The sequence below is a fragment of the Trichechus manatus genome, unplaced genomic scaffold (assembly GCF_000243295.1).
Source record: "Trichechus manatus latirostris isolate Lorelei unplaced genomic scaffold, TriManLat1.0 scaffold00007, whole genome shotgun sequence".
NCBI lineage: Eukaryota > Metazoa > Chordata > Mammalia > Sirenia > Trichechidae > Trichechus > Trichechus manatus.
The window spans coordinates 7,266,632-7,289,713 of record NW_004443943.1 but is presented as its reverse complement, the minus strand read 5'-3'; the positions used below and the strand labels follow the sequence as shown (position 1 = coordinate 7,289,713).

General features: G+C 36.4%; 1 pseudogene; it reads left to right on the top strand.

Annotated features, from left to right (window-relative positions):
• Positions 1 to 6,167: 6,167 nt before the first annotated feature.
• LOC101343399 (dual specificity protein phosphatase 18-like) lies at positions 6,168 to 9,591 on the top strand (annotated as a pseudogene).
• The last annotated feature ends 13,491 nt before the right edge of the window (positions 9,592 to 23,082 follow it).

Genomic DNA, 23,082 nt, shown 5'->3' with positions numbered 1-23,082 from the left:
ATAAATGCTGGAGAGGTTGTGGAGAGACTGGAATACTTATACTCTGTTGGTGGGAATGTAAAATGGTACAACCACTTTGGAAATAGATTTGGCACTTCCTTAAAAAGCTAGAAATAGAAGTACCATACAATCCAGCAATCCCACTCCTTGGAATATATCCTAGAGAAATAAGAGATGTTACATGAATAGATACATGCACACCCATGTCCACTGCAGCACTGTTCGTGACAGCAAAAAGATGGAAACAACCTAGGTGTCTATCATTGGAAGAATGGATAAACAAATGATGGTATATCCACACAATGGAATACTACACAATGATAATGAACAACTTATAGCATGGAAGAATCTGGAGGGCATTATGCTAAGAGAATTTAGTCAGTCACAGAGGGACAAATATTGTATAAGACCACTATTATAAGAACTCAAGAAAAGGTTTAAAAACAAAAGAAAACATTCTTTGATGGTTATGAGAGTGGGTAGGGAAGGTGAGGGTTACTCACTAACTAGATAGCAGACAAGAATTATCTCAGGTGAAGGGAAGGACAGCACACACTACAGGGGAAGTCAGCACAACTGGACTAAACCAAAGCTAAGAATTTTCCTGAACACAATCAAACATTTTGAGGGACAGAGTAGCAGGGGTAAGGGTCTGGGGACCATGCTTTTAGGGGATATCTAGGTCAATTGGCATAACAAAGCTTATTAAGAAAATGTTCTGCATCCTACTTTGGTGAGTGGCGTCTGGGGTCTTAAAAACTTGCAAGCGGCCATCTAAGATGCATCAATTGGTTCCAACCACCTGGAGTAAAGGAGAATGAAGAACAACAAAGACACAAGGAAAGTATTAGCCCAAGAGACAGAAAGGGCCGCATAAACCAGACTTCATCAGCCTGAGACCAGAAGAACTAGATGGTGCCCGCCTACCACCAATGACCGCTCTGACAGGGAACACAACAGAGTCCCTGATGGAGCATGAGAAAGGTGGGGTGCCGAACTCAAATTCTAGTAAAAAGACCAGACTTAATGGTCTGACTGAGACTGCAGGAACCCCAGAAACATGGCGGACTCTCTATCAGCCCAGAACTAAAACAATTTCTGAGGCCAACTCTTCAGACAGGGATTGGACTGGACTGTGGGACATAAAATGATACTCATGAAGAGTGTGCTTCTTAGCTCAAGTAGATACATGAGACTAAATGGGCAGCTTCTGTCTGGAGGTGAGATGAGAAGTCAGAGAGGGTTTGGAGCTGGTTGAATGAACATGGGAAATCAGGGGTGGAAAGGAGGAGTGTGCTGTCACAGTATAGGGAGAGCAATTAGGGTCACATAACAATGTATGTATAAATTTTTGTATAAGAGACTAACTTGAAATGTAAACTTTCACTTAAACTACAACAATAAACAAATAAAAAAAGACTATAGTTTTTATATGGTTGGCCATCAGAAATATTTAATTTAAAAAAGAATCCTTTTTTCCATCTATTTCTACTTTTTGATATAAGTGAAAGGACCATACACGTGTGATTTGGTTTCTGAACTCTATTTCTAAACTTAATGTCTGATAGTGTTTTTAAGTCCTCCAAATTTGTTCTCTCCCTTCTAGATTGTCATGGTTATTTTTGAGTCTTTGAATTGTCATATATATTTTAGAATAAGATTGATGATTTCCACAAAAAGAAAAAAAAAAAAAACCTATTTTTGTTGGGTTTGCATCGAATCTACAGATGAAATAGAGGAGAATTTATACCTTAAAACATTGAAAATGATACATTCCTCTATTTCAGATTTCTTTAGATTTCTCAGTGAAAGTCTTGCACAGCTTTCATAGGTAATTCCCCTGTGTAACACATCTAAAAAAATGCAAATGGTATCACTTTAGATTTCTATTACTAATTGTTTGTTGGTCATATGCAAAATGTTATTGCAATATAATTTATAACACAAAAGATACATCCATTTTAAGTGTAGAGTTATGGATTTGACAAATGTATACATTTACGTAGCTACCACAAAATCAAAATACAGAACATCCGCATTACCCTAAAATATTTTCTTGAGCTCCTTTTCCTTTAACCCTTAATATTACCTCAGTTTCAGGCAACTACTAATCTGCCTTCTGTCCCTATAGGCTAGATTTGACCTTCCTAGAATTTGATGTAAATAGAATCATACAGTCTATGTCTGGTTTCTTTTGTACAATATCATGTTTTTGTTTCATTTTGTTCAGTTTGTTGGTGTTGTTGCTGTTTTGTTCCGGTTCTAACATTATCTTACAAAATCTTTCAAACATGTAGAAAAGTTGAAAGATATTCATAGTAAGCACATCTAGACTCTGCAAGTAACACTTTAATATACTTTTTCATATATCTAGCCATTTATCCATCACTATCCATCCATCAATCCTTTTCTGATGCATCTGTGAGTAAACTGCAAATATCAACACACTTTTTCCCGAATACTTTAGCATGCATATTGTGAACTAGAGTGCAGTATTTGTCTATTGGTTGTTTGTTTTCCCTTTGAGTTAATGTTGTTGTCAGCATTAATATTTAATTAATATTTACCTACAATTGAGTGCATAAATTATAATCTCATGATTCAATAAATTCTGACAAAAGCATACACTTAGGTTATCCAAACTCATTTCAAAATAGAGATCATTCTCATCACACCAGGAATTTTCTTTATTTCCCTTTCCCAGTATATCCCTGCCACCTACTTCCAGAAAATCATTAGGCTATTTTTTTCTACACCATAATAGTTTAGCCTATTCTAGAGCTTCATATAGACAAAATCATGCAGCACGTATTCTCTTTATGAAAGATGAGTAAAATATATTTCTCGTTTATACATATTATAATTGGACCTGTAATAGAAAATCCTTTTTTTTTCTTTTTAATTCGATAGTGAAATATCGTTGGGCTGTTGAACAAAATTTTTTCAATTCCCTACTCATGAAGTTGGGGATGTGGAGCAGGAGAAACTTCTAGCATTTGTGCTTTATCTAGGAGTCCTAATTCTAGCTTATTGCCTGACTTGTGTGTGGCCCCGAGACAATGTTTCCTCTTCCTTACTAGATTTCAAAACCAATAAATTTTATATGGGGACTGATTTTATCAGAATTTAATCTAATTTACTTGGATTTGAATTCCTAATACATTTATACCATTTCATGAAGATGCGTGTGACTGTGTGTGTGTATGTGTTTGTATTGTTTTTGCTTTAACTTAGATGTGTACTTAAAAAGTGAAGTTGTTGAGTTTTACCCCTCATTTCAATTTAGAAGTGGAAACCTTGTTTACACTAATTTCTAGGCCTTCACATTGTTAAAAGATCATCATATCAATTTCTAATATTCAAGTAACAGGTTTTTTTGGGCTATCTACAGTTGTCCCAAATAGAAATGTGGAGACATTCTAAAGGAATTAACTTATAAACTTATTATCTCTATTGAGTCAGATTCGACTTGATGACAACAGGTTTGGGTTTGGTTATTATCATTTTTGCCCAGATTTGTTAAAACAATATTTGTTCTCCCTTTAGAAAATAGTGACCAAAATCAGAAAACATAAAATTAGGAACAAGCATATTGTGATGAGGGAGAAGTAAGTACATGTTGATTCAGATTAGGGAATCCTACTTCAAAGAAGAGAAGATATTTTTATGGTACATATTAATGGTAACCTGGAGGTAGGAAGAAGATACTTTGAGAATTTGACACAAAAATATGGAGGAGGAAGATGATTGTGAAAGTAATTTACCAAGAAAATTGTCACAAAAGATAAAAATAAATGACATGTTAATTTTGTCTAAGCTGGTTATGATAGGATACGATAAATACGAATAAGACAATTTAATGATTAAAAATGGAATGTCTATTATGTTGTGAAATGTATGTATATGTATATATAATTATACATTATAATTTTATATCTATAAAAAGCCTTTCAAACTGTGGGTGCAAATCATGATATATGAGTATTTAGAAATGTTTTAAGTTTTCAGCCAAATTTTTCTGGTCAGTTAGATAAAGAGGAAAAATTTACATAGTTGATTGACAGAATCAAGATTATAAAACCATATTATATTTATATATGCTTCTGGACATAACTGTGAGATGAACTAATGTTACAGTAGGAGCCCAGGCAAGTTGAAAAAAAATAAATAAAACATTCTGGGCAAAGACTGAACTGCACAAGCACCACTCCAGGTTGTCCAGGTTATAGTGACCCTTCCCCACGTTAACAAGGTTATACTGTATTGAGATAAATAATAGGCATGTCAGGAGCCCTGATGGGCAATTGTTAAGCGCTGAGCTGCTAACCGAAAGGTCAGTGGTTAAAACCCACCCAGTGGCTCTTTGAAATAAAACACCTGGAGAAATTCTGAAACGATTTCAGTCCTATGGGGCAGTTCTAAAAGGAGCCTTGGTGGCACAGTGCTTAAGCTCTCAGCTTCTAACTGAAAGGTCAGTGGTTTGAACCCACCAGCTGCTCCACAGGAGAAAGATGTGACAGTTTGCTTCAGTAAAGATTACAGCCTTGGCAACCCTATGAGGCAGTTCTGCTGTGTCCTATAGGGTCACTAGGAGTCGGAATCAACTCAAGGGCACATAACAACAACAGGTAAATAAACTGAGAAAACAGTAAATAGTAGCTGTTTTTCTTGTGATCTAGCTAGATCTATCCTGATGGAAAGTCGGGGTAGGAATTTGGGGAGGGGGGATGGGGATATGTGAAGTGGACCAAGGATGAGATCTCAACGGATGGACGCAGTTGTAAAAAAAAAGAAATCACACTGAGCCTGTGTACATGAGACTTGCTTGGGTGCAATGTAGATGTATTATTCCTTCCACGAATTTGAACACCAAAAAAAAAAAAAAAAAAGGAAGTTGCCATTGAGTCAATTCCGACTCATAGCGACCATATAGCCATTTCAAATTAACCAAGTAGTTTTGTGGATCTTTGTGCCCTGCTTATCTGCCTGTTAGTGCTGTTACAAGGAAGGAAACCTGGCCTGAGAATAGAAATCACTCTCCTGTGTGAATTGCCTGGGAATTATAGCAAGTGTTGCAATATGTTGCTTCAGGTGCTCTCTCAGATCTTTCATTTAGTCAGAGGGTCAAGCCCCCCTTAAGGAGGGAATGGGGAAAGAATGAGAAGTCATTATAGTAAAAAGAAGTGGAAAACAAATCTAGCTTGAGTTTAGGGAAATTGGAGAATTATATTCAGACAATCAGGCCCTCTAAAGCCCTCTTTAGAAAATTGGTGGTAATATCTAAGCAACACTATACTAAAAGAAATTTCTAAAGCGTTTATAGAATCCTGCACCTTTCAATTGGGAGCTTTGATTTTAGGCCTTTGTCCATTGACAGGATGTGCTGATTTCATTCCCATTGTCCATGAGGTGCTTTTACTTTTTTTAAGAACATTTATATGTGACTCAAAAGAACCCTGTGGTTTGCATAGTTGGCAAAGTTACTATCTCATGTTTTACTCTAGGACCCAAAGCAAGCCCAAAACAATAGTAAAAGGAAAGAGAAGCTATCTAGCTCTTCGCTCCCAAGCCCTGTTCTTTCCACAGTGTCCATAACTGAAGTACTAGACAATTTCAAAAATGAAAAAACAAAATTTTTTTTAATGGTTGTTCTCTGTTATCTCTTGATAAAGATACAGTGTGGAGAAAAAGAAGGCTTAAAAAAAAAAAAAAAACTTGTTTCTGCATTTGAAGTTTTCATTTTGTCTAAAGGAGTCAGTTAAAGTGTATTTCTTCATTCTGAGTAACTTGAATCTTTGCATTAACATAATTGTGATTTAATGGGATCACAACTTTAAGGGATAAAACAATATTTTAATGAATTTGTCTTATAAATACAGGCATTTAAATAATAAATATTTTATGTAACTTCCTTTCTCATAGAGAATTTTTTTTTTTAGAAATTCTGATTGATTTGAAATTTGAACTTACTGAAATGAAAAGCTTTTTTTGTAAAGAAAGGGCTAGATGGTAAATACTTTAGGCTTTATGGGCCAAAAGTTCTCTAGCACAATTACTCAATGGCCTTGTGCGTGAAAGAAACCACAGACAACATGTAAACAAATGAGCATGGCTGTGTTCCAATAAAACTTTATTTACTAAAACAGGCAACCTACCAGATTCGGTCTATGAATAGTAGTCTGATGACCCCTTCTAAAAGGGTATGTGAAAAGTATTTTTTCTCATTATAAGAACTTTAAATTTACTTAAAATCATTAAAAAAACAGAGAAAATACACCTAAAGATATTATTTAAATGGATCTTTCACCATAGTTTTTCTGTACATTTATATGAGACAAAGAATTATATTGATTATATATGTTTTTGTATCCTGTTTTTCATATTCATCATTATCATGCTTTTTTTCCATATCATAGGTTATAATAGGTTTTAAAACCTCACTTTAGAGGCAACAATATTAAAATTTAATGGCTACAATCTAATTTTTGTAACCATCACCTATTGCTGAAATTGTATTTTGTTTGCCCAAGTTTCTACCATAATGCAATTGTTACATGTTTTATATAAAATGTTATCACTCTGATTTTTTTTTAGGGTACATTTTTAAGAGCGAAAACATTACTTTTTAGAAAGTATATGACAATTCTTATTCCTACAGTTGTGGTCATTGTGTAACAAGAACTTTTCTATCCTTTTGTTTATTTTTTTTTTCTAAATTAAGAGAGAGGGAGAAAGAGAGAAAACTTTAAACATGACTTCCAATTTCTGAACGGAGTTAAATACCTATAATATATTTTCTTCAATTGCTTGCATGGAACAGAGAATGTTTTTCTTCAAATGACAAAGGCTTATAGTAATTACAACACTTGTTACTCACTGACAGAAAGCAGAACAAATGTTTCTGAAGTTTTCCCATCACAGTAAACTATAAATTACAGGATTTTTAGAGGGCATCAAAAAGTAATAGATTATGTGACTGGTTGCCAGGAATCTTAGCAGGTATCCAAGTAATACCACACTGCTTGAGGATTCCAGTGCTAAGTAAAGCTATGTAACACCAATCATACTTTACAGCATAGCAAACTATTGGACACTGCCTTCCCATTGTTAAAAGAATTCAAGGTAATTTCTTGACTACATTTTTTGTGTGGGGGGCAAAATTTAGTGATTAAATACAGATGTATCAGCAAAAGTAAGAAATAACTCTACATAAGATAGCACATATATATGAATACGTAATTCCTATAAATTTAAAACTCCCAGTAGCAATCCTAATAAATTCAGACTAGAAAAGTACCTGGCTCTGGAATAGATCTTGAGTAATATAGTCATATAATAGTCTGACCTACACATAAACCCAATGTGACTTCCATAAATATGAGGTTATGAGACTAATCAAAGTCATTTTTATGAATAGAAACCTACAACTATTGGACTTGGATCGCACATTTTTAACTTCAGAAACATTTTACCAATAGAATTGTTGAAACTTCTTATCCGAGGTGATAACTCCAGTTTTCAGCATTTGAAGAAAGCAATCTATGCCTACATGAAATAGACTATTCTATGTATCCTATACCAAAAACCATACCAAACCCATTGCTGTCCAGTCAATTCCAACTCATAGCAACCCTAGAATCTAAGTTATTTTTATTGTTCCAATTTTTTATTTTGAAAATTTTCAAACAAACAAAAAATCTGAACACATAGTACCACAAATATATGTGTGCTTATCACCTAGATTAATTATTATTTGCTTTATTTATCTAAGTAGCTATAAAGTTTATTTATATTTTTGGCTGAGTGAGTCATTGAAATAAATTGCAGATTCTATTAACACTTTATGCCAAATAATTCAACTTCTACACATAAAACTAGGATATCCTCCTATATAATCTCAATATCACTATTGTTTCCAAGAAAATTAAAAATAACTGCTTAATATATAATACGTACTATATTTTCAAAATCTTAAATTGCCCCTCAAATTTAGCTGCTATATAGAAGCAACATTATCTCTTAATATCTTTTAATCTAGACTCCTCCCCCTACATTTACATCTCAGAAGTAAAGATTAGTGAATTTGAAGACATTACAATAAAAACCAGTCAAAATTAAAAGTATACTGTGGAAAAAAAAGAAAAAAAGCAATGGTGAGCTGCAGGAAAACTTCATGTGCCCAATAAATGTGTACTTGCAGTCCATGAAGGAAAGCAGAGGAAGAGGGTGAGAGAAAAAAAAATTTTTTTGAAAAAATAGTGGCCAAAAATTTTCCAAATTTTATGAAAAATATAACTTAGATCCAAGAAGCTTCTCAAACTGAAAGCATAAGAAACAAAGAAGAAAAGTGAAGCCAAAGAAAATAATTCTGTAAGGGTTTGTTTTGTGAACAAAGGCACTGAAGGACTTTCTTGTGGACTGTATTTTTAAGGATGTTTGTATAGAAAATAGTCTTTAAAAAGAGAGAGAGAGAGAGAGATCTCTGGAGCAAAAGGCAGGCATGCCAATACCTATTATAAAAGATGCAGGATTCCATATAGTGCAACCAACTGCATAAGCATGGATCACATGGCTCTCTCCATGTCATAATTTGGAAATTGGGGCTTGGGACACAAATACAAATGGATATTCCATGGAAAAGATGAACCTCTGTCTTTATTTCATACAATAAATAGGAAGTCACTCAAAAATAGATCATAGACTTAAACATAAAACCTAAACTTATAAAACTTCAAGAAAATAATTCCAGTGATGTTGGTTAGGCAAAAATTTACTAGGACCATGGCGGGGGGCATATATTTATATAAATTGGACTTCATCAAAGTTAAAACCTCCTCTCTACAGCGAGTTGCCATTGCCATGGAAACCAAAGCATTAGGCCAACAGAGATTGTGGCTCCAAGATTGTGACCCCTTTTCTCTCCTCCAGACCCTTGCCTGAGACTTAAAGGATCAGCTGCTTCCTCAACAAATGTGTCCCCTTGTCTGTAGGAAAGAATTTTACTAGGAGTCAGCTTGGCAGCAAGATGCGGCTGTTGCCTCTGGCAGATTGCCCACCCTTCACCTCAACGGCTTGCCCCATGTGCTTTCCCAGCTAAGACCTGCAGCCTTCAGTCAACGGTTTCTCGCAGATCGCCAGCAACCTGCACATCTGCTATGGTATGGCCACCACCAACAAGCTCATGCTGTCCAGCAACTTGACAACCACAGTCATCAGCATCTTTGTGGAGGCGGTAGACACTTATAGGAGGACATCCAGTACCAGCAGTTGCCTGTGATTGAGGTCCTCGTCTTGCCTCTATCACTTCGTTGAGCCCATCGCTGACCATGTCCACAGCGTGGAGACGAGGCCACCCTCTGCCTTTGCCTGCCTTATGAAGCACCACCCATGACACTATTGGATGCCCACACTTGGACCAAGTCCTGCAGGCACAACATTTGGCCCCACAACGGCTTTTGGGAGCAGCTCATCCTCTATAAGTTCCAGCTGTTTGGCAAGAACACAGTGCACACAGTCAACTCCCAGATGGATGTGATCCCTGATGTCTGTGGGAGATCCGTTTCAAGATTCTCCTGTGAATGTTCAGACTAGCCTGGCACCCGGGTCAGAGGTGCAGATCTGCCGTTGATCCTCCACCAACATCAGCACATGAACATTCTACTTTGTTGATACAGAAAACCACTTGTGGCCTTTTAAAGGTCAAGAGAAAAGGAGGGTTGCTGCAGATTTTAACCTTGTAAACAGGGACAGATTACCCAAGAAGCAATCCCCATTTGTGTTTACTTACTAATCAGTAGTGCACTACAGATTAGTAAGTAAACACAATTAAGGGAAGTGGTTAAGTGTGTGGCTGCTAACCAAAAGGTCGGCCGTTTGAATCCACCGGCCGCTCCTTGGAAACCCTATGGGGCATTTCTACATTGTCCTATAGGGTTGCTATGAGTCGAAAATTGACTCCACGACAATAGGTTTGTTTTTTTTGTTTTGTTTTGTTTTGTTTTTTTGTATTTCTTGCTTACTGTAAACTGGTGCATACCATGCTTACTGGTTAATCAGCCCCTGCTTCTAAATCGTATCTTTAAAGTCACTAAATGTAAAATGGTGAAATAAGTTTCTTACCCTGTGAGTTGAAGATTATGGCTGCTGTGGCCTGGCCAGAGAGGAGGGGGAGGCAGCTGGTGCCCATCTCAGATGGACCTGCCAGCTGCCACCAACACATGTGGCAGGTCTGGAATCCTGCAGCCCTCCCCCAGGCCCACTAACCCCCTGAGCAAGTCAGCCAGAATCCTACCTGGTTCTTTCAGAACCCAAAGCCAGAGCCTTAGGCATCATGGCACCTCCTACATTTCTCACAGTTAGTGCCAACCTACTGGATAGGTGGCCTTCAAGTGGTGCTTCTGGAGCCCTGGGAGCCTCAGGCCACTCCTGCTTCCACCTTCAACCACAGCAGCTCATTTCTGGTTTTCTAGATTGAATTTATACATAAAATTGTTTTCAAAGAAAATATTCCACTATTTAAAACCTAATATATATATATACACACACACACTTTTTTTTGAGTGCTGTCCTAGACGGCAAGGTCTCAAGGTGCCCTGGACAGCCCCCACCAGCGTCTGGTGAAAATTCTCTCCTCCAGGATGCCTCTGAGAAAGAGCAGGTCTGACTTTGGGCCTCAGAGGTTCCTCTCATGGACCAAGGCTCAGGAAGCTGAGTTTGCAGACTGGAGCCCAGCTCTGCCACCTCTGTCACTTCCTCTCCATGTGACCTGGGGCCACTCAGAGGCTCAGTTTTCTCACCTGTCAAAGAAATTACAGCCCTTCTCTAACGGGGTGATTGTGAGGATTAACTACAAAAACACAACTGATACAGAGCCATGGGTCCAGAGTCCAGGGGAGGCCATATTTCCTTTCCCTTCAAACTTACCCCCACACTCACTTCTACAAAGGAAGTGCCCAGGGGCATAATTTGAGGGGAAAAAAAAAGAAGAAACTCACTCTAGACTGATACTCTCATTTTACAGACAGAAAAACAGGTTACAGAGCACAAAGGCTAATGTGGCAAAGCCCCATGGAGTCAACTTTCTGGCAGAAACCCAGATGGAAATTTCTTTTAACCCTTTGGTGACCCAATTATATTCTGCTTTGAATTTTTTGTTGATACTATGTGTTTTTATTAACGGAAGCATGCTGAATCATTGAGTGTGTCTGAAGTTTTGGTAGGTAGTATGGATTTTTTTTCTTGTCCCCTCCCACAAGCCAACCCTAAGTGTTTAGTAGTACATATAAAGTACCATTATTATACCTCAGAGTCCTCACTGGGGTCTATTGGTACATATGTGTAACAAATAAAAATCTTCAAAATTTCTATTTTTCCTAACAAAAATCCAGACACCTCATACAATAGCATGTAAAAATAGTAATTTGGGGCACATGCCCACGTCTTCTGTTTCCAACAGTCTAAAGGCCCCTGTCTTCAGGCAGCACACACTGTCATTGGTACAGCAGCTTCCCAATAAACCCCAGAGGTCAAAAACTTCATGGTTGCTGTATGTACTACCGGACCCAAAAGGATTTTAAAGCATATTTTTAAATAAATGTATTTGGATATATATTTTTCATTTTTTAAATTTCTAAACTAGCATACCATAAAATTAACTCGTTTTAGCTATACAGTTGTGAATTTTAACACATGGATAGATTCATGTAACCACCACCACAATCAGGATGCAGAGCAATTCCATCACCCCCCAAAAATCCCTCATGCTTCCTCTTGTAGTCAAACCTTTGCCCCATACCAACCTCTGGCAAACACTGATGTGTTCTTTGTCCCTGTTAATAGATTTGTCTTCTCTGGAGTGTCATGTTGATGTAATCCAAATGATGTGGTCTCTGGAAACTGGCTTCTTTCACTCAGCATAATGTCTTAGAGATTCGTTCATGTTGTTGCTTTTTATGACTGAGTAGTATCCCCTTATATGGATGTACCACAGTTTCTTGTGTTTTAACATTCACCCCTTGAAGCATATTTGAATTGTTTCCAGCTTTTGACAATTATACAGCTGCTATAAACAACGACAACCAAAAAAAAAAAAAAAAAACCCAAATTAGAACTTTTAGCTCTTTGGAAAACACCATTTAGAAAATGAAAATCATGCTATTGTTGGGAGAAAATATTTGCAAGATATATATCTGGTAGAAGACATGAATCCGGAATAATTATATATTATCATGTATGTTTATTATTGAATTATAATAAAGAACAATTACAAGTCAATTAAAAAAAAAAAACAGTTTAAAAAATAGGCAAAAGTTTTCAAACATGTTTCATGAGGGAAGATATTCGAATGACCAAACAGCACATAAGATGCTAAATATCACTTTAATCAGGGAAATGCAAATTAAAGCCATGATGAGATAACACTGTAGAATTGTTAAAATTGAAAAGACTCACAATGTCAATTGCTGGCAAGGATGCAGACAACTGGGAATCTTAAACACTACTGGTGAGAATATATAATGGTACAACCACTTTGGAAAATATTTTGGCAGTTTCTTACAAAGTTAAACATGCAGTTCCATACCCATTACCCCATTGTTGTCTAGTCAATTCTGGCTCATAGTGACCCTATCAGACAGAATAGAACTGCCCTATAGGGTTTCCAAGGCTATAATCTTTACAGATTACAGATTTCTTCAAAAAGAACATTTCAAGATCTATCCTGAAGTACAATGCTTTCAGTGATAGGATAATATCCATATACCTACAAACCAAAAAATAAACAAACCCATTGCCATCGAGTCGATTCTGACTCATAGTGACTCTATAGGACAGAGTAGAACTGCCCCATAGGGTTTCCAAGGAGCAGACAGTGGATTTGAACTGCCAGCCTTTTGGTTAGCAGTCATAGATCTTAACCACTACACCACCAGGGTTTATACACCTACAAGGAAGACCAGTTAATACAACTATTATTCAAATTTACACATCAACCACTAAGGCTAAACTTGAGGAAACTGAAGATTTTTACCAACTTCTGCAGTCTGAAATTGATTGAACATGAAATCAAGATGCATTGATAATTACTGGCGATTGGAATGTGAAAGCTGGAAACAAAGCAGAAGGATTGGTATTTAGAAAATATTGCCTTGGTGATAGAAACGATACTGGAGATCGCATGATAGAATTTTGCAAGACCAATGACTTCTTCATTGCAAATATCTTTTTTTCAATAACATAAACGATGACTATAAACTTGGACTTTGCCAGATGGAATACACAGGAATCAAATCAACTACATTTATGGAAAAAGATGATGGAAAAGCTCAATATCATCAGTCAGAACAAGGCCAGAGCCAACTTCAGAACAGACCATCAATTGCTCATAAGCAAATTCAAGATGAAGCTGAAGAAAATTAGAGCAAGTCCACGAGAGACAAATATGGCCTTGAATATATGCCACCTGAATTCAGAGACCATCTCAAGAATAGATTTGATACGTTGAACACTAATGACTGAAGACCAGAGGAGTTGTGGAATGACATCAAAGACATTATACATGAAGAAAGCAAGAGGTCATTAAAAAGACAGGAAAGAGAGAAAAAAGCAAAATGGATGTCAGAAGAGACTCTGAAACTTGTTCTTGAACATCAAGTAGATAAAGCAAATGGAAGAAATGATGAAGTAGAAGAGCTAAACAGAAGATTTCAAAGGGCAGCTCAAGAAGACAAAGTAAAGTATTATAATGAAATGTGCAAAGACCTAGAGTTAGAAAACCAAAAGAGAAGAACACACTCGGCATTTCTCAAACTAAAAGAACTGAAGAAAAACTTCAAGCCTCAAGATGTAATACTGAAGAATTTTATGGGAAAATATTGAAGGACATAAGAAGCATCAAAAGAAGATGGAAGGGATACACAGAGTCACTGTACCAAAAAGAATTGGTTGACATTCAACCATTTCAGGAGGTAGCATATGATCAAGATCTATGGTACTGAAGGAAGAAGTCCAAGATGCACTCATGGCATTGGAAAAACAAGGCTCCAGGAATTAATGGAATACCAATTAAGATGTTCCAACAAATGGGATGCAGTGCTTTAGAGGCTCATTCATCTATGTCAAGAAATTTGGAAGACAGCTTCCTGGCCAACCAAATGAAAGAGATACATATTTGTGTCCATTCCAAAGAAAGGTGATGCAATAGAATGTGGAAATTATCAAACGATGTCATTAATATCACACGCAGGTAGATCATTCAAAAGCGGTTGCAGCAGTACATCAACAGGGAACTGCCAGAAGTTCAAGCTGGATTCTAGAAAAGGATACAGAACAAGGGATATCATTACTGATGTCAGATGGATCTTGACTGAAAGCAGAGAATACCAGAAAGATGTTTACCTGTGTTTTATTGACTATGCAAATACATTTGACTGTGTGGATCATAACAAATTATGGATAACATTGCAAAGAATAAGAATTCTGGAACACTTAATTGTGTTCATGACCAAGAAGCAGTCATTTCGAAAAGAACAAGAGGATATTTCATGTTTTAAAGTCAGGAAGGGTATGCGTCAGGGTTGTATCCTTTCAACAAACTTATCTAATTTGTATGCTGAGCAAATAATACTTGTAGCTGGATTATATGAAGAAGAACTGGGCATCAGGATTGGAGGAAGATGCATTAACAACCTGCAATATGCAAATGACACAACCTGGCTTGTTGAAAATGAAGAGGACTTGAAGCACTTACTGATGAAGATCAAAGACTATAGCTTTCAGTATGGATTGCACCTCAACCTAAAGAAAATAAAGATCCTCACAACTGAACCAATAAGCACCATCACGGTAAACAGAGAAATGATTGAAGTTGTAAAGGATTTCATTTTACTTGGATCCACAATCAATGCCCATGGAAGCAGAAGTCAAGAAATCAGAGGACGTATTGCATTGGGCAAATCTGCTGCAAAACACCTCTTTAAAGTGTTGAAAAGCAAGGATGTCACTTTGAGGACTAAGGGGTGCCTGACCCAAGTCATGATATTTTTAATTGCCTCATATGCACATGAAATCTGGACAGTGAATAAGGAAGATCAGAGAAGAATCGATGCCTTTGAATTACGGTGTTGGCAAAGAATACTGAATATACCATGGACTGCCAAAAGAAGAAACAGATCTGTCTTGGAAGAAGTACAACCAGAATGCTCCTTAGAAGCAAGGATGGTGAGACTTCGTCTTAGGTACTTTGGACGTGTTATCAGGAGGGATCAGTCCCTCGAGAAGGACATCATGCTTGGTAAAGTGGAGGGTTAGAGAAGCAGAGGAAGATGGATTGACACAGCAGCTGCAACAATGGGCTCAAGCACAGCAAAGAGAGTGATGATGGTGCAGGACAGGGCAGCATTCCGTTCAGTTGTACATAGGGTCCCTAGAAGTCAAAACAGACTCATTGGCACCTAACAACAACAACAATCTTTACAGAAGCTGACTGCCACATCTTTTTCCTTTGGAGCTGCTGATGGGTTTGAACCTCTCTGACCTTTTGGTTAGCAGCCAAGTGCTTAACCACTGCACCACCAGGGTTCCTTATAGTTACCATATTGCCCAGCAATTCTACTCTGATATATTTACCTAGGAGAAATGAAAACTTATGTATTCATAAAGACTTGTATGAAAAATTATTATAGTTGCTTTATTCTTAGTAGTCAAAATCTGGAAACAACCTAATGTCCATCAATGAGTGAATGAATAAAAATAATCTGTCATATCCATACAGTAGAATATTACTCAGCAATGAAAAGAATTAACAATTGACACATGCATTAGTATTAAATAGTAAAAAGAAGTCAAGGACAAAAGGAAGCATACTCTATAATTCCATTTATATGAAATGCTAGAAATTTAAAAAATAATCTACAGTGACAGAAAGGAGTTCAAATGTGGTTTGGGGTCTGGAGCTGGGAGTAGAGAGTGACAAGGGACAAACAAAAATTTTTCAGGCAACGGAGGTGATTGTAGAGGTGATTGTGAAGGTGATTACATCGGTAAATGCATTTAACAAATCCTACCGAATTTTCGAATTACAATGGAAAATCATTTTCAATATAGTTGATAAAATATATAGTAATGTATATTAATATATAAAAATATAAAAATGAAGTAAAATAGTTTACTTACCATATATTTCAACAGGCTTTTAAATGCTAGTAAAATGAAGAGCTTGATTCAGTTGATAGGGAGGTGAAGAACAACAGGATAGAAGTATTAAGATAGGGGAGAGCATTTAGCTTTAGTCGTGGAACCAGGGCAACCTCTGTGAGAGAACTGTGGAAGAAATTGTCTCACATTTTAAGGGAGAAAAGAGAAGGAAGTCTCCATTGTTTTGCAGTAGATAATACATATTATCTGGTCATAAATCTTGGCATTTATTTTTATAACCCATATTTAATTTTCTCGTTTACTGTGTTTATTAACAAGACTTGCTGCTCATAATTCAAAATCTTTAAAAGTAGGTTCAAAGCTTTATGCTTGCACATTCCCCAGAGTAAGGCTTTAATGCACTGAAGTGCATTAATGAATAGCTATTAGGTAACTTTGTAACCTTATAATAAATTTCAAAGAGCATGGTTTATTTATTTTCTTTTTAACCTACCCACTTATCTTAATATTTAAGCAATAGTTACCAATTTATCCAGGTCTACATAACAAACTTGATATTGCTATATCTCCTTTCCTCAATATGTCTTTCAAATGCTGTTACTTGACCTAAAAAGTAAAAATTAATCTTTCAAGCTAAGTAGGACACATTTAAGGCGATCAGATTAAAGTTTAAAAGTTGGTAATAATTTATATTTGTTCAAATATCTCTTTGGTTATTAAAGCATATAATGAGGCAGGATTTCTTTATTATTGAAAAATGATATCATCTGTTTACATGTGTAAGAGTTTGTGTTACTTGCTACTGCATCTAGATAAATTAGAAGATTGTACTATTATTATCACTAATGATATAATTTCTCTAATGTTAATGATGTGTGTCACCTCCTAAAATAAAAGAGACGATTAGTTTCTATTTTATGATGGCAAATACATTCGATTTTTTTCTCTCTCTCTCTTTCCCTCTCTTGGCCCCTTTTCCTATTTTGCCACTCATATTTTACATCTATCCAATAGAAATAAAAAACTCAGTGCTGTGAATTTTGGAATTCATTAAATGTTAAAATCAACTTAATATCTCCCCTCTCCCCACCAATATCTTAAATGTTCCTTCCTTTTGTCTTCAAATGTTAAGAAGGCAACTAACTAGTGCTTTACGCATGTTTGTTGTTGTTAGGTGCTGTTGGGCAGATTCCAACTCATAGTGACCCCATGTGACAGACTAAAACTGCCACATAGGGTTTTCTAGGGTGTAATCTTTATGATAGAATATAATCAAGAACAAATGGTAATGAAGGAAGAAGTCCAAGCTGCACTGAAGGCATTGGCGAACAACAAGGCTCTAGGAATTGATGGAATACCAACTGAGATGTTTCAACAAATGGATGCAGTGCTGGAAATGTGCACTTGTCTATGCCAAGAAATTTGGAAGACAGCTACCTGGTCAACCAACTGGAAGAGATCCAAATTTGGGCCCATTCCAAAGAAACATGGTCCAACAGAATGCAGAAATTATCAAACAATATCATTAATATAACACACATGTAAGATAATTAAAAAACCATTGCAGCAGTACATTGACAGGGAACTGCCAGAAATTCAGACAGGATTCAGAAGAGGACATGGAATGAGGGGTATCATTGCTGATGTCAGATGAATCATGGATGAAAGCAGAAAATAACAGAAAGATGTTTACCTGTGTTTTATTGACTATGCAAAGGCATTCAACTGTGTGGATCATAACAAATTATGGATCACATGGCAAAGGATGGATATTCCACAACACTTAATTGTGCTTATGAGGAACCTCTACATAGACCAAGGGGCAGTCCTTTGAACAGAACAAGGGGGTACTGCATGGTTTAAAATCAGGAAAAGTGTGAATCAGAGTTGTATCCTTTCACCATACTTATTCAACCTGTATGCTGAGCAAATAGTCCAAGCAGCTGGACTATATAAAGAAGAATGCAGCATCAGGATTGGAGGAAGATTCATTAACCTGTGCTACGCAGATGACACAACTTTGCTTGCTGAATATGAAAAGGACTTAAAGCACTTACTGATGAAGATCAAAGACTACAGCCTTCAATACTTAAACATAAAGAAAACAAAAATCCTCACAACTGGACCAACAAGAAGCATCATGATAAATGGAGAAAAGATTGAAGTCATCAAGGATTCCATTTTACTTGATCCATAATCAACGCTCATGGAAGCAGCAGTGAAGAAATCAAATAACATACTACATTGGGCAAATCTGCTGCAAAAGACCTCTTTAAAATGTCACTTTGAGGACTTATGTGGGCCTGACCCAAGCCATGATTTTTTCATTCACCTCATATGCATGTGAAATCTGTACTATGAATAAAGAAGGCCAAAGAAGAATTGATACCTTTAAATTATGGTGTTGGTGAAGAGTATTGAATATACCATGGACTGCCAGAAGAATGAACAAGTCTGTCTTGGAAGAAATACAACCAGAGTGCTCCTTGGAAGTGAAGATAGCTAGATTTTGTCTCACATACTTTGGACATGTTATCAGGATGGACCAGTCCCTGAAGAAGAACAACATGCTTTGTAAGGTAGGGGGTCAACGAAACAGAGGAAGATCTTCGACAAGGTGGATTGACACAGTGGCTGCAACAATGGGCTTAAGCATAGCAACAATTATGAGTATGGCATAGGACTGGGCAGTGTTTTGTTCTGTTATACACAGGGTCACTATGAGTCAGAAATGACTGGATGGCACCTAACAACAACAACAACAATCTTTATGGGAGCAAATCACCAGGACTTTTCTCTTGAGGAGCTGCTGGGTGGGCTTGAAGTGCTGACTCTTCGGTTAGCAGCCACATGCTTAACCAGGCCTCATTTTTACCCATGCTAGAAACTGAAAATCCTTTTGAACTCTCTCATATATTCAGTTAACCCTCCATAATTAAAGCCACATCCTATTGATACTCTATAACATTACTCTCAAATCTCTCTGGTGTGCTCCAGGCCCATGAATACTAACCCTCATCATATTATTGCTTGCATTATTACAACAGCTCTGCAACCATTCTCTTTCCCCTGAAATCAATCTTCCTTTTAGAAAGTGTTCTAAAATACAAATCTCTTCATGTAGGCTTTGCCAACAATAGGTTGATCCTCAATATAACATTTAATACCTCACAACATGGCCCCTTTTAGCTTTGGAAGACTCATTTCCCTCATACCCTGCCCTCTATCAACCCCATTGTTTAAACATTCAGATTCCATAATGATTTTCTATATACTGCATGCACTTTCTTGCCTCCATACTTTTTTTTGTGCTTAAACGTTGTTTGTTCACTTTTCTACTCATCTTTAAAGATTGTGCTAAAATCTGATGAGGTGGTGTCCTCCTTCACGGACCATGAGGAATTAGTCTTTGTGTTCTTTTTGTACTTTATGCTCATATTTATTATATAAATTCCTATGTTTCTCACTTATTACTCTATAAATGAATGCAAGCTAACCTATATTTTGAGGGGTTAAGGACTGGAAGTTAACGACTGAGATTTTCCACTTTATGATGACTTTGTACTACTTTCACTCCAAAAGCATAACACTTAACTTTCAAATGCTAATGTCACCTATCACTTTCTATGCTTTGAGATCAGAATTCAATGTGTAGTGTGAAGGCTCAGGTATTAACATCACAGTAGAAAAGTCAGAGTGTTTGAAGGAGAGGAATGGAGAATGACTAAAGGCAGGCACTTAATCAAATAAGCTTGATTATTTAAGAAGTGTACACTATGCTAAGCATTTTAATGTATTATATCAATTATTAAATATAGAAAGAACAGTGCTGAAAGAGGAAGTGAGAGCTATCCTATTTCAAACTCAAAATTGCCAGTCCAGGTCTTCTATTCAGTTGTCTCATGTGTTCTTGCGCTTTCATTTTAGGTCAGACATAGGATGTAAGAATGCAAAATGAGCATGCAAACCACTGAAAGAAATTTCATGTAAATATGACTGCATATAAATACAATGCTATGTGAAGTTTATCGTAATAAAGGGTAATATAATTGTGACATGCAGGAGGACAAAAGACAAATTATCCATGTCCATGTTGGAAATGCTCATAAATAGGGTAGAATGTGAACTAGGATTCAGAGGAACAGTATTATTTTTCCTTAGAATAGACATTCTGGTGAGAAGGTAGAAGAGCTGCAAGACTACACGGGATTCATGTAACTACTTAGTATGACAGAATTTTCTATATTTATACCTAGTAAATATGTTTTTATTACATTTGTTAGAGACAATAGCTTTGCCAAGTCTATGGAACTCATTAAAAAAGATAATAGATCTCCCAGCATATGGCATAATGAATCTGTGCCGTGACCACAAGTTGTGAGTTCAGGTTTTATCATGCAAATCATAATCTAACATGAATAAATTAACATAATTTAACTTGAATTTATATTCCAGCTTTTGCGTATCTAGACTGTTTTCTCTCATTTTGTCCATAATCTCATTTACAGGAATAACATCTTTTCAACTGTCCTATTATATGTTATTTAAACATTAGCTTGGCCACCTGAAAGCATACTTCCTTTAAGGACTCACCGCTATGCATCCCAAGAAGGTTCTCTATCTCTAACTACCCAAAATTTGAATGCACTAAGTGCTAACATATGCATTTTTGCCCTTTACTTCCCCTATAGGTAGTCATCTCCCTATCTCACCCACCTCCAATGTCCTTCAATTGCTTAGGCCAACTTATATAGTTTGTTGGCTTCCTTCCACCCCCCATATTTTGTTTTGTGTTTGGGCATTTCGTTTAGTCTTATGTCTATGCCCTCTACACCAACTGTATATATTTTCTGTCTAGAAATTCTGCTGGTTTTTTTTCACCCTTGGTGGCACAGTGGTTAAGAGCTCGGCTGCTAATCAAAAGGTCGGCAGTTCAAATCCACCAGCCTCTCTTGGAAACCCTATGGGGCAGTTCTACTCGGTTTTATAGGGCCGCTATGAGTTGGAATCAACTCGACGGCGACGGGTTTTTATGACTAATGCACCTTTTGTGAAGATCACAACAGAAGAAGGATAGAACGAAGATGCAGGGGAGTGTGAGAGTGTATGTTTTTAAAATCTGGTTGGTTTTGTTGCCTTATGAAAAATCCAGATTGGATATTTCACCTACTCACAAAGAAGTTCCAGGGATTGCTTATTTTAGGAAACAGCACCCCATTCAGTTATTTTATAGATATTTGGATAAATTCGTTGCCGCTGAGTCAATTCCGACTCATAGCGACCCTATAGGACAGAGTAGAATTGCTCCACAGGGTTTCCAAGGAGCACCTGGTGGATTCGAACTACCAACCTTTGGCTTAGCAACTGAACCCTTAACCACTAAGCCACCAGGGTTTCCAGATTTTTGGATAATAACTTCTTTTTTCTTTTGCTAAGTGCCACACCCATTGTTCTTTATCACTTAGCTGATATATTCACCTGAGCATTTCTAATCTTTTCCCAAGTCCCCAAACGAATTTGGGTCAGACTAGGATCATTCTCTCTCTTAAAAAAAAAAGTCTAAAAGTGCTTCCTGTTCTTTAAATTCGGTAAGATTAGCACATTTAGAAATAGCCTAATGAAGTTCAGTCTAAAGAAGATTAACGACATTTTCCTTTTTGAATTTAAAAAGCTCACATTTTATTTATCTTGCAATTAATCAATACAAGCATAAATGGCAAGTATACATGGAAACCCACTGTTCAATGGCTTGTTATAAAAATCTCAAAATCCGATTGACATTTTGTGCTATTTTCTCTTCTTACTTATAGCACATTATAACCTTTTGCTTTTTCAGCATTTTTTTTAAGACTTTGCTTATATTACTGGAGAATCTAGTATACTTCATCTATCAGTTCTTAAACTGTCATGCAGTCATGAAAAAACTAAAATCAAATTTTTTTCAATAGCATATTAGAATGACTTTGGGATGGAATTTCATATCATGTTGCTTAACAAATTACCATCAAGTCAATTCTGACTCATAGCAGCCCTGTAGGAAAGAGTAGAACTGCCCCATAGGGTTTCCAAGGCTGTAGATCTTTATGGAAGCCGACTGCCACATCTTTCTCCTGCAGAGCAGCTGGTAGATTTGAACCACTGACCCGTTGGGTAGCAGCCGAGCTCTCAACCACTGCACCATCAGTGTTCCATGTTGCTTAAGGCCGGCATCATTTCTTATTTACTCCTTAAAGTGCCAGGAGATGAAAATATGATTTCCCATATTCAGTTAATGGTTTAATTGATGATATGCATTTAATTATCATATGAGCATGGCATAAGGCAATATCCTTCCTTGATTGATCGCAGTATTCCTTTATTTATAGGTATGATGTGTATTGTACATGAGGCATTTGAGTTCTTCATAAAAATTGTGAAAGTCAGCAGATACGATGTACTTAGGAACAGATTTAGATGTGGAGTCTTAATGATATTTGTTTTAGGGTGACCTCATTTGATTTTACAATTATCGTATCTTCCTTGTAACTGGAAGGAACACTATAATGAAAAAGGAATTTTAAATATCTAGATTAATTAAATATAATATTTTATATTACAGATTTTATAATTTTATAATATAAAATTTTCATGTTTGCAGCCTTCAGCAATCTGTACGAATGAATGTTCTATATGGTGCTTTTTATCTTTTATTAATAATCATAATACTTATATTTTCTGACAGATGTTTCACATTAGGCTACTTTATTCATATTCAGTGAACTATGTGCTACATTTTTATAAAATGTATTCCAACAAAATTTTGCTATATTTTACATATCAGAAGTCACTGTTGGCACATAACATTTACCAACCTAATGCCTGATCAATAAAATTCTTTTCACTATCTCAGTTCACTGTCTCAATATTTAATTAAGCTGACGAAGTGAATTA